The following is a 12,473-nucleotide window of genomic DNA, read 5'->3' as shown; positions in this document are numbered from 1 at the left end:
TGCAATAATATTGAAAATGTCACTGCTTGATCCAGTTCCTAGTAAGGCTGCTAGTAAAATGGGAAATGACTAAAGAAATGTGCTAGGGTCCCTCCTGCCCCACCAGTAGGTCTCAGACTATTCCACCTTCTCATCATTCTCTTTGTCTCTACTATTTTTTCAGCGCAGCACAGGTCTGGTTCTGAAAACTGCTATCGATTCCTTTCAGTTGTCTGAGCTCTGTTAAAATCAATCTGTGTGAGAATACTGATCTAGAATTCAGATATTTTCATGCAGTTCCTTTGCCTTTGGTGAGAGCAGACAAAATCAGGAGGGTGAATGGTCCCTACTGGGCTCAGCATAGGAAAATTTGGCTTTCACTCTCATGGTGTCACTCGTCTGCATTGACCAAGTGTAATACATTTTCAGCCCAGATATCAAACACGGTGGCAGGTGCAGGACTGAAGAGCATGTTACTTTACATGGTCTAAGAAACTATTATCTTGATGTATAGGCTGGAGCCTCTGCATTGTGGTTTTTTAGGGAAAGAACAGACATGGAGTGGGGGTGGTAACACAGAGAGAACTGAGAAGAGCTGATAAAGGTAGTTAGATAGGAGCAATGATATAGGGATCTCTAGCTTCAGATGTCATAAGTTCAATGGCACGTAAGAACTAAAAGATTCAAGTGGTTTGTTTCTTAGAGCATGCAGGCAATACCTTTATGAACTCAGTTAATTCTCCAGAGAAGGCACGGGTTGCCTTTGGTGTGCCACCAATGGCCAAAACAGGAGGATCTGATAAGAAAGAAAGGAAAAAAAAAAAAAAAAGCCCAACCAAAAAACCAAAACTCAGCTTTCTTTTACAATAGAACCTTCTATGTTTCAGAAGTAATCTGACCTCTACCAGAGCAGCAGTAGCTAAGCCTTGTGTCTAGTTAGCACTATGGTTATTTAACCTCAAGGGCCTCTTGTGACTTTTTTAAAAAGGCCCTTTTATTCCAGCCATGCTACTTTTCTCTGCTACAGTAACCCCTGGAGAAGCTGTGTCGTGTAAGACTGTGTTCAGTCTATATTACCAGCAAATCACTTTCACACGTGGTCAGGTCTCTTTGGATTGATTGTCTGCATTTACACTCCTGTTTAGAGCATCCTCAATTTGGCCGTGAGGCAAAACAGCAAATCATATGCTGACAGCATCAGCCTTGAGATCTGTGATGGGCTCCTCCTGCTTGTCTTCCTTCTGAAATGCAATCCTGGGTGCGTCCAGCGGGCTGCAAGCACATCTGCTGTGGGGAGGGCCCAGCGGCTGCCCGATCCAATGTCAGGGAAGGTTTCGATATGATCCCAAGAGTGAGATTAAGACACAAACGAGGTCAAATGGCGTATACCCAAAAGAGCTTTTAGTATCAAAAGTAGAAAATAGTAGCGATAGGACAGAATGGAAGAAAAGGCAGAAATCAAGCAAGCAGTCGGGATAGAGTTGCAAGGATAGTCACCACCGTGGATCCAGCGGTGTCCCCTTGGTCCTCAGTCGTCAATTCTTCAGTGGTGGGTGCACACCACGGCTTGTCTCCACAGTTTTTTGTAGGGCATATTTCGATGATGTGTGCACATACGTATCGTTCATGCACTGTTCACACGCGGCAGGTTTCGTCTATCACACGACCTTCACGTGATCAACACCAGAAACCAGTATCTTATCTCAAAGACTACAGTTTCTGTGAGAATGGTAGCCTCCATGTTCTTACATGCTTGTCGGCTTCAGCCCGTTTCCTCTCCTGGATGCCTCACTGGCCTAGGAATTGTCCTTACAGACGGAGGAATGTCCTGCTTAGGCCATTTCAGAGACAAAGGGCTCAAGATAAGCAGTTCACAATTCTTGACGTGAATGGCTTGAGATGACAGTCCAGTCTCTCACACCTAACAATCTTTGAGACAAACAGCTTGAGATAACAGTTCAGTTACTCACAGCTGTGGAGGACCACACTGGTGCATCTGCCTGCATCTGCCACAAGGTACGATGGGGCAGGATCTAAACTGAGTGAAACCTGCTTGCCCTAGGGCTGGATCAACCTCAGGAGCAGCCTGAGGATGAGCACCAATGAATAATATGGTTACAGCCACCTTTCAGGTTTCTCTGCATTTCAAAGTTTTTTGTGGCGTAGTCTTTAGCTGATGTATAACTACACTGGAAGCCCTCCAGATAGTCCCAGTGTCACGGGCAAGCACTGTTCCTCCAGGATCACTTTTTTGGAAGGAGAGTTTAGTGAGCAACTGAGATTATTTGTTGGCCAGTGGACAAGTCTACTATATCCTCTTGGCAATCCTACAGTTGTAGCGTATTTACCTGGTGTATTTTCCAATGTCACTAATTAAAGTAGTTTGTAAACTAGTTTCTGGGCAGTTTCCATGGCCCCTAGATGGGGAAATAGTGATTCTATGCCTGTATAAGCTGCAGCAGCACTGAAACTATAGCCATATCTGCAAAATTCTGTGTAGATTAACCTTAGCTAGCTCTGTGATGTCTTTGCAAACTTAACAGACCAACAGCTCTAAGAGACAACAAATAAACAGCAAATCCTAAAGCCAGCAAGTTCAGGCTGGGGTACATCACTATAATGAGTTCCACATGTGGCTGCTGCTGAAAACTGAGCACAAACTGGATAGCAACTTGCCATCATGACAGGCATGACCATGCATAGCCAGCTCACCCAAATGGAACCGCTTATTTTATCCCTATTAGCTTGAAAAAATTGAGGTACATTTGCTGACATATAAAGCACTGAAATAACATTGCAATACAAGAATTTAAGTTGTAAGTGGTACAATTCCTACTCTTTATCTGTTCATTCTATATATCATGGACAAAATTGAAGATAATCTCTCCAGAGTGGTAAAAATGCTGTCCGTCAAAAGTGACAAAGGTAAGGAAAAAGTACCATTCTTTCAGAGGAGGATTCTAGTCGTGGAGTTCTTTCTGCATTAAGGCACAATCCTCTACCCAAGAAGAAAATACTATGTTACCTAACCGATTGCATATGTTATCGCCTGGTGTTAAAGGGACTGCAGAGGAAGAAAAGATAAACCAGCTGTAGATTATTCTTGTGGGCAACTTTTTTTTTATCTAATCATAAAGCACATGCCCAAGTGTGATGTTACCCTGTCCAAAGACTGTCTCAAGAGTTATTTATAGACATGTTACGTGAGGTCTTTGCTTGTTTATTTTGCACTCTTTTGGGGATTTGTAGTCAGACTTCTGAAGATGGATTTTTCATGTCAAGTGGTGCATACAAGAAAGTAAATTTTTTTTCAAATTTAGCACTAGTTTTCATTAGCGGAGTCACTCATATGTCCCATTAAAATGTGGATTTATTATTCTCAGGTGCTTCTTGTGCAAGGATTTATTTCAGTGTTTCCATGAGCTCAGAATAGCTGTGCAGGTGCATTAGAATCTGCAGCAGAGACAGGTATAGTTCTTTCAAATATATGATTTCTGTTTCTGTCTTTCCCTCTGTCTCTTTCTGCTCTCTTCCACCCTCTTTGTCTCAGGTTCTGATTTTTTGCTCACCTTCTACAGTGCTTGGCTCTTTACTTGATATTTGTTGGCCTGCTCAAGGCACATGCCTTCATCGTGAGCTGTGGTCTCAGAGTACTTCCCTCTGTGTTGCACCATGTGCATTTGGAAGAGATTATTTTTAGGGTTTTTTGTGTTTTTTTTTTCCAAATTGGCTAACAGGTATCATCTATATATGAAAAGTGCTAAAAATAGTATTTCTCTGCTTTCTCAGGATGAGGCTTTTTGTAACTCAGTTGAGCAGGGGAACATGTGAAAGTCTCACCTTTAATTTGCGACATACTCCAGCTGTAACACAAGACTAGTGTGCCCTTCACCATGACTCTTCGTCACCACAATGTAGACATATCTTTCTGGGAACACCAAATCCTTGTGTATGAGTTTACCTTGAAATGTGCAGATTGCTTGACCCTTTGCTCCTGAGTTAATTCTCCAAACTGCCCTGTGGTTTCTGAGGTGGTGCCTGAACATCAACCCGCTTATTTCTGCTTTATGAAGGTTATTTACTAGCAGATCCTGATTATTTTTCATTTTCTGTAGCTTTCTCTATTCTAATAAACTGAGGAAGTCCAACCAACATGTTCTTAATTGGATTGAGAAACATATCAGATTCTGGTTAATCTTTGGTATAGATGATGTGGGTCCCTGACTTTGAGAGTAGTAGGAGAGACCTGTGCCTATGTGAAGAGGAGCTTCCAACTGGCAGAATTAGAGGACAAGCTGAGTGGCTTCTCTGTAGGGGGAAAGTCTTAATCATTGTGTGGGATTAAAATTAGAGATTAAGACACTTAAATTTATGAGTATACAGATCAGTGAGGTCCAAACTTCTGTTATGGCAAACATACCCAGTCAATGCAATCAGTGGAGCCTAGACAGATATTTGGGCCATCAGATGCTAAATATGAACTTTATGATGAGCTGAATTGTTCCACTGACTGTATTGATTATAGTGGGAGTTTAGACATTCATTTCGTATGTAGACATTAACATTTATATCTCTTAATTTGGAGTTATCTCAGCATTTAGATGTGTTCCAATTGCCTAAATATAGATGTTTTAGTGCCATTAGAGATGGCCCCATGGTAACCAAAGCATCCACACAGGTCTGCCATATAGGATGTAGCATCTACAGGAGACTGCTGTCCCCTGGAGTGGCAGCTGGAGGCCTGCCAGCACGCGTCTGAAATGCCACCGGACATCTGTGTTTAGGCAGCTGAATCCTACTCTTTGTGTTTATCTAGCGAGACACAAGTGGGGGAAATGGCAAGTCTTCCTGGTGCCAGCTTGCACTGCAAAGAACCGGGGTGTGCATTGTTTTCAGCATAATTGGAGTAGTCCTGTGTGATCTTCTACTACATGGAGACAATATGTTCTTCAGACTGGAGAAAATCAATCCAGAAAGGGTGTGAATAATAAATCTCAGACCTGAGTGCAGTTTTGAGAGTGACCCTTGACTGGGTAGTAGGGCAGGATATTCTAGGTAGGTGTCAAGACTGAATGGAAAGTGTTGTGAGTGCTTTTCCATTTTTAAGCTTTGCTTATTTGGGACTGCAGCAGCATTGGTTGCCGTATTACCAGGACTGGTCTATGGCATGTTGTGCAGAGAAATAAATGGAGCTGGGTGCATTACCATTTTCTGCTGTAGGCAACAGAAATCACAGAGGGAAGGGGGGTGGGGGGAAGGAGGGTAGAAGTTTCTCTGCAAATTTCCTCATGTCCACTGCCTGCTATGCTACATTGTATGTCTCTTTTCCTGCAGAGTTGGCCAGCAAGGACTATTTGCTTTTCAAAAGGATTTTCTTTTGTTCTGTTTGTTTTTTATTCACTCTGAATTAGAGCAAATAAAAAGTTTCAACTCCTTCAAACCTTTTGAGTTCTCTGCCCCCACAGCTGGGAAACTGCTGGGTTTTTTCAGTGTCAAGGCCAACATCATGCTGTTTTGCCATGGAGGCTCTGTGGTCTGAGAAGCTTCTGAGGCTCTCTGCCCATTTTGAAAACTTTTAATTTTTTGTCAAAGCCAGAGCAGATAGGAGGAGGTATTAAAGCCTTCTGGCATATATGCCCATGTTTACGGTTGGACTCGATGATCTTAAAGGTCTTCTCCAACCTACATGCTTCTATGATTCTATGTCTTCATAAAGCTAAAGTTTTGAAGCTATTTCTAGATTATTAGTGTCTTTATGGCAGACCTCAGGGTCAGAAAACCACTGCTTCCACATTACTTAGTTTTGTAGCACGTATATGGTAAATGGAGATAATGTTGCCTTGAAACCCTGCCTTCAGTGCAATAAAAAGTACTTGTCACTAAGACATTTAGAAAAAAATATTTTGGGCTTGGTGGACCCAATATTTTTTATAAAAGTTTTTCTCCTTTAAAATTTCCACGCACCTCTATTCCCACAGCAGTACAAGTTTTCTCCATTCTAATTCTGCATTGACTGTAATTGTAAGAACCTGACTCTTAGTTATTACAGTGGAAAACAGTCATTACAGTGGAAGGAAATTTTAACAGAAATGTAACACCGCATTTGTTTTAAATGATTTTCATGTTCCTAGGCAGGCTTTGCAGGTGAGTGCTGCTGCTTCCTACCTGCTACAAATAATAACTCTAAATAAAGTTTAGACTCTTTTTCTGCTGGCATAACGCTGGTATAGTCCAAGAGAAAGGTGGGAGACAGGGTGGAAGAGAGTGTGTGAGGATTTGTGTGTCTTAAAGATTGTCTTGCCATACCAGAATAAACATTTTTCTGTGTGCTGTTATCTTTCAAAAGCTTAATAGAGTATGTGAAACATTAATGCATAGTAAAGTCTTACTGTTGCTGTAAGTAAAGCCTGTCAGATATTTGAGTCCCAGATGCTTTCTTCATCCCAACAAAGTGCTGCGGTGGCAGTTTCACTACGTTGGTTGACTCAGCTCCTGGAATCATCAGTGCCATTGGTACGAAATATGCTAAACACTACAATAGATCCCCTTGTGAATAGCAACTGAAAATGGAAATTGTATTAAGATAAAACCCTCATGCTATTTTCGGATTAAAATGAATTTTTTTTTTATCCTTATTGCTGCTTCTATAATCTTTGACTGCTCCCAGAAGAGTAAATTAAAGGCAGTGGCCTAAATTTCAGAACTGATTAGGAACTTGGTGGTTTACTTTTGGGGGGCCAACAGCTGCTACCCAAAACAGGCTGAATTTCTGGGAGAGTATCCGCCTTCTCTGTAATGTGTGACACTAGCTTTCACTAACAGGTAATTTCTTTTAAGCTTAGAGCTTCTGAGAGCAGGAGTTTTCAATGCCCTTTTTAAGTAATTTTCTATCTCAGGATCCCTATACAACACAACCAGACAACTGAACACACAAAATCTCTGCTGGACACAAATAACATAACATTCAAGAAATCCGCAAATGCTTATAATCCTTGGTCCTTCCCCCTTGAACCATCCTATTCCTCCACTTAGAAGCACACAATGGTTTCTTTTCCATGCTAGCCTGTTACTGTACGTGTGGGCATGATTTCTGTGACATTTTTGTCCTTGTTCAACCCCAACAGCTGGAATGTCCCGGCATTTGAAAAGTCCCCAAAATACGGAGTGCCAACCTCTAATGTGCACTCTGTGCAGATGCCTGGCCAGGACCATGAGATTAATATTGACAGTGTTTATCCCAGTTATTCCTTAGGCCCAAGAGCTGTGACCGGTGCTGTCCAGATGAGGGTCCTCACCGGTGGGCTTGGTTCAGCCACGTAGCCGTACACGGCCCCTGCTCAAGGTCCTTCTGCTCAGATTAAGATCCGTGGTCTGCGGGAGTATGTGGCTGCAGGTGGGGGGAACGAACAAGTGGTAGGGGGAAAGGTCACTTTAGTTTTTCTGCCTGGAGAGCTCGGCACAGTGAGGAAGGGGAAAAAGGGTATGGAGGAGGAAGAGGCGTATTAGAGGGGTGTAATAAGGTAACAGAGGGCTAAATCAATTGAAGATGTTGGTTTAACATTTAGAGATTTCCTAGACCAGCTTAAAACTAACACATGCTTTGCCTCAAGACTAAGAAATTTTAAGCGCTTCTTTTGCAATCTCTTTTATCAGCTAAGCACAATGCCCGTAACAAACCTTGTAGGGCTGGTGTAGGATCCACCACAAGATGCTCTGGGGCATTGGTGTCTGAAAAGATCTGACAAAGTGCTGTATTTCAGTCACCATGCACCTCGGAGTGCCCAGAGCTCTCATCCAAAATAGACCCACTGTGACCCAATGTAGTCCCCATGTCAGAGAAATTATAGAAAACCACAGACACGAGTTGTAAAAAAATATCTAGTATTTACCCAGTGCCAAGGACAGAGAGTAAACAGTACAGTCCATAGCAAGTATTTCTGCTGCTGCTGACAGGTTAGACAAGAGGATGGTTTGTTCTAACTTCCAAGACTAAAGCCTTTTCAGGCAGGGGCCAGAAGACAGACAGGGTATGCTTAGCTGGTTGTAAATTATCTTTTCTTTTCCTTGGCAAATATGTTGGTATGGAAGTCTCCATAGGACAGACACACAGGAGCTGCCTAAGCTCTTCTAAGATGAAGGATAGTAAGCCTTTTATGCATAATCTAACTAATCTGTTTTCAACTTTGTAGTTTCTGACTTACCCCCTTCCTGAGCATACATATAGTGGTTATCTGAAAGAGCCTCCTGTGCACCACATATGATGCATATCCAAATTTAAAATCTGACAGCTTCTCCTTCCCCCTGTCCCCCCGCCTATTCATGCTTTTGTCTTCTTTTTAGGGAGTATCTGGTATTTGGTTTTTGAATAATCCATTTCATTTTCAAAGCACTTAGAGAAAAAGAAAAGGAGTACTATGGGGTTTCAAAAATCTAGTGACAAGAAGAGAGGAAAGGGCTGTGGTTCCAGCTGATACTGGCACTTTATTGTGTTTACAAACGTTTGCTGCTCTGTGCTGTTTGACTGACACCACCAAGGAAGCAGTATTTTTTTAATTGCCAACTGCCTATCCTAGTTTTGTGCTGATGTAAACCACTGCCACTAATTATCTTATTTACAAGAAAGTTTTTTTCCTGTCTCTCCAAATCCCTCCCTAATTAAGACCTTGTCCTTGTTAAAATCCACCCTACATCATTTATTTCCTTTGTTAGTAGCTCACTGTCCCCTCCTTTCTTCTGCAGTGCTCTTATATCTTTTGTGTTGATGTTGACAATATCTTAGGTTATAAATTGTTTGGGGGCAGAGAGGGTAGTTTCTGGCTTTTTTTTTTTTTTTTGCTAGAATGCGGAAAAGGTTGCTTTTCAGGTCTGCAAGGACTTCCAAATATGGAAGTTGTTCACAAATATGACTCTATGAATGACAACTGTAATGAAATTAAATGCAAAAAAGTCTAGTTCTGTATGAACTGATTTTATTTTTATCTTTACTTCTCTCAGAACCTAAAATCTGGAAAGAACGATTTCAGGAAGAACGCAGAAAAATGTATCAGGTGTCTTTTAGGAGTTTTAAATTAAGTCAAAGCAATGGAAATGAAACAAAAATATATTTACATAAACAGTAATGAGATAAAGGTGCTACCCTCTATACACAAGAAAACACTAGGTAGGACAATAGAGACTTTCTTGGTATTGAGCAATACTAGTTAGTACCTGGTGGTACTTTCATCACATAAATGTGCAGTACTTGAAACACAGCTTTAGTAGGTTCTTCTGAGAGGACGAGGGTGACCCAGCCAATAGCAAGACTCCAACACTATTCTGAAAAGGCAGCACAAACTTCAAGTTTCTGTAACTTTGTAAAGAAAACACTAGTGAGGTGGTCTCACTTTATAGAGATGGGAAATTAACAGAACTGTCTGCTGGCCAGTGAGGCGTATATAATCTGGAGTGTAAAGAGACAATGCATTATGATCACTTATTTTTCACTGTAAGCATTCTGCAGAAGTCCGTCTATGATGTGCTGCTAATTGCAAGTACAGTTTCTCCCCTTTGGAGTTACAGAGCACCATGTGATTTAAATAATTTTCAAATTTCATCACTATTAATCTGAGTGTATTGGGTTTAGGTGGCAAGGTTTGGGTAGCAAGGGAGCTCAGGGTGGCTTCTGTGAGAAGACATCAGGAGCTGCCCCCAATGTCAGACACAGTCAGTTAGAGTTGGCTCCAAAATGGACCTGCCACTGGCCAAGGCTGAGCCCATCGGTGATGCTGGTGGCATCTCGGTGGTAACGTATTTAAGAAAGGAAAAGGTAAAAAACACTGCGCAGCACCTGCGAGAGAAAATGTGAAAGAAACAACCCTGCAGGCACCAAGGTCAGAGAAAAAGGAGGGGGAGGAGGTGCTCCAGGTGCCGGAGCAGAGATTCCCCTGCAGCCTGTGGAGAAGATCGTGGTGAAGCAGCCACAGAAGCCCACGGTGGAGCAGATGTACACCCTGCAGCCCGTGGAGGACCCCATGCCAACGCACCCATGGCACAAACTCTTCCCAGAGTGCACCGCCTGTAATCAGGACTTTCAAAACGCAGCTAAGTTTGCTTGATGAAGCACGGTGTTTTGAAACACAACCTTTTTGTTTATTTGTTTTTAGCAACAAGTGTTATCTTTTTGATTATTTATTCGGGGCTGTAACTTTAACTTTCACTGGAACTCAGGCACAGAGAACATTATGGTGGTAACATTGTGAGAAAGTGTTTGTAACACCAGTGTTTTGTATGGGGTTCTCTAGGGAAAGATGAGGACTTATGTTGAAGAGCTAATGTGTCTTTCAGGGGCCGGGAGGAAAAGATTATTTGAATAGCAGAAGTCTAATAGAAGCATAATGTAGGATTTTTCTTGTTTTCAAGATATGTACCTTTTACATACAAATGATTGACCAGCCATAAAATTGATGTACTTCGACTCAAAGGAGTTAAAGCCATCAGTAGGAACCAACAGAGACACAAGACATGGCAAGGAGGTATAATATGTATGTACAGTGGCTTTTGCCTCTTACTAATCACTTGAGTGTGTGGAAAGTTTAATTACTGCTGTCTTTTCTTCCCCTGTGCTCTGATCCTCCTGTTCCTCTTCTTTTGTAAGGAACAAGGATGATGAACCAAAATTTTGGCTTTTTCTTTCTGCACAGCAGGATCAGTAATGACTCTTGAGTAGCCTTTCACGATTAGAAAATGTCAAGTTTTACCTTTAGTGTGGATTTTGTTGTTTTGATGAGGTGCCTTCCAAATTGCATTGAGTATTCATTCACTTTTTGTTTCTTTTTTTTTTTTTTTTTTAAAACCAAGACTTTGAACTTTTTTTCTTTGGGCAAGTTTCTCCGACAAAGAAACTTGAAATAAATTTTTAAACCAGTCACAGGTTTGTAGTATGTTTCTTAATGTTAGTAGCAATAGTATTAAGCTGTCAGCAATACCACTCATTTCTGATGGGGAAAGTAACTTCATTGAATAGAAAGAATATTTATCGCTTCCTTGGTACAAAGATTTATTTGAACCTAGCATGAAAGAATGTTTTCTGAGTGCTGTGTTCATCTTATTTTTCAACATTTTGGTAACGAATCTTCCAGGAAATTATTATAGATATGTATTTTTCAACAGAAAGGTTAAAAACATTTTTCCCTCATTTTTGAGGTAGGTTTACATGATGGTGGGATGAATAGGCTGCTGATGCAAATTTCGCTTGTGGAACAGGAAAAAAGGAAATCAGTATCAGAAAATATGGCCTTTAGTCTCTTCAGTCAGATTTTAAAGATCATTATTTTTGATGTTATGTTTTTTTCAAATTAGCATTTTAATATTATATAGCTACTTTTAACTCTCCAACCATCTGTAACTAATTTCCTTTTGTCAAAAAAACCCCTGCTAACATCTGTTTATATGCAATTACAATTGCAGGCATGTAGAATATTACCTCAAACATAATATTTGGTTAAAAGCTTGGGACTCTGGAATGATATTAAAATTAACTTGCAATTTATTATGCTTAGACATGGGTTTAGGAAAGCGTATCTAGTTAAACAGTATGTCTGTTAACATACTCTTAAATCTTAAAGGCACATTACTGTCTTATTTTAGTTTTAGCCTTTTTGAACACTTACTAGTATATAAAAGAAAGCAATATCCAAAATTCATCTTTGTTATTCTAATTCAAAGAATTTTCCAAAACTTAAAAACTAGTTGAACTTCTGATTAATCTTTCTAATTATTCAGGTTTATTTTGGTAATGTTTTAGTAATCTAGGAAAAAAAACACCCAAAGGGAAAATGTATAGTAACTGAACAACAGAACACAATTTTCTTTAGTTCTACAAAAATAGTTTATTTTGTATGAAAGGATTCCTCTTTCAAAGGATAAAAGTTTAAAACCAATGGCAGGTCTATGCTAATGCAAAGAGATTACAAATTGGAAGTGGCCCATGAGTTCTTATTTTCCGATGTAACTAAACTGTAGAAACAATTTTTTTTCCCCATAATTTCAATTTGCATAGCCTAACTGTAAAATGTAACCACAGTAAAAATTCCTCACTGGTAAATTTTAATTAGAGTATTCCTTTGAATTAATACTCAAAGGTGGCTATGTGTGTTCTTTCCCATCATAATATAGCATATGAAGTGTCACAAAAAAAAGTAGGAAAAGGTATTTCTGCAGTTATGGAAGAGGGTAAAAATAGATGCTACTAGGGATTTTCTTGCATGTTAAATGTACATCCTTGGTAGAATGGAGTGTGACTAAGGTGTGGAGATTCTTTCTAGTAACATTGGCACTTACATTTCTATTGATGACAGACTGAGCCTGCTGTGAATACACGGCATGGATGCAGGTATGAGTCAATGAAGATGGCAATGTTAGCACATGATGTAGAAATCCAGTTAATTACTCCACGTTCTTTAACTTTGCCATAGTTCTGGATTTTTTAATGACCCTGCTGTTTCAGCTGTCACAAA

This window comes from Haliaeetus leucocephalus, unplaced genomic scaffold (genome assembly GCF_000737465.1).
Source record: "Haliaeetus leucocephalus isolate CR32 unplaced genomic scaffold, Haliaeetus_leucocephalus-4.0 Scaffold406, whole genome shotgun sequence".
NCBI lineage: Eukaryota > Metazoa > Chordata > Aves > Accipitriformes > Accipitridae > Haliaeetus > Haliaeetus leucocephalus.
The sequence above is the reverse complement of the archived record's forward strand: the minus strand, read 5'-3'. Positions refer to the sequence as shown.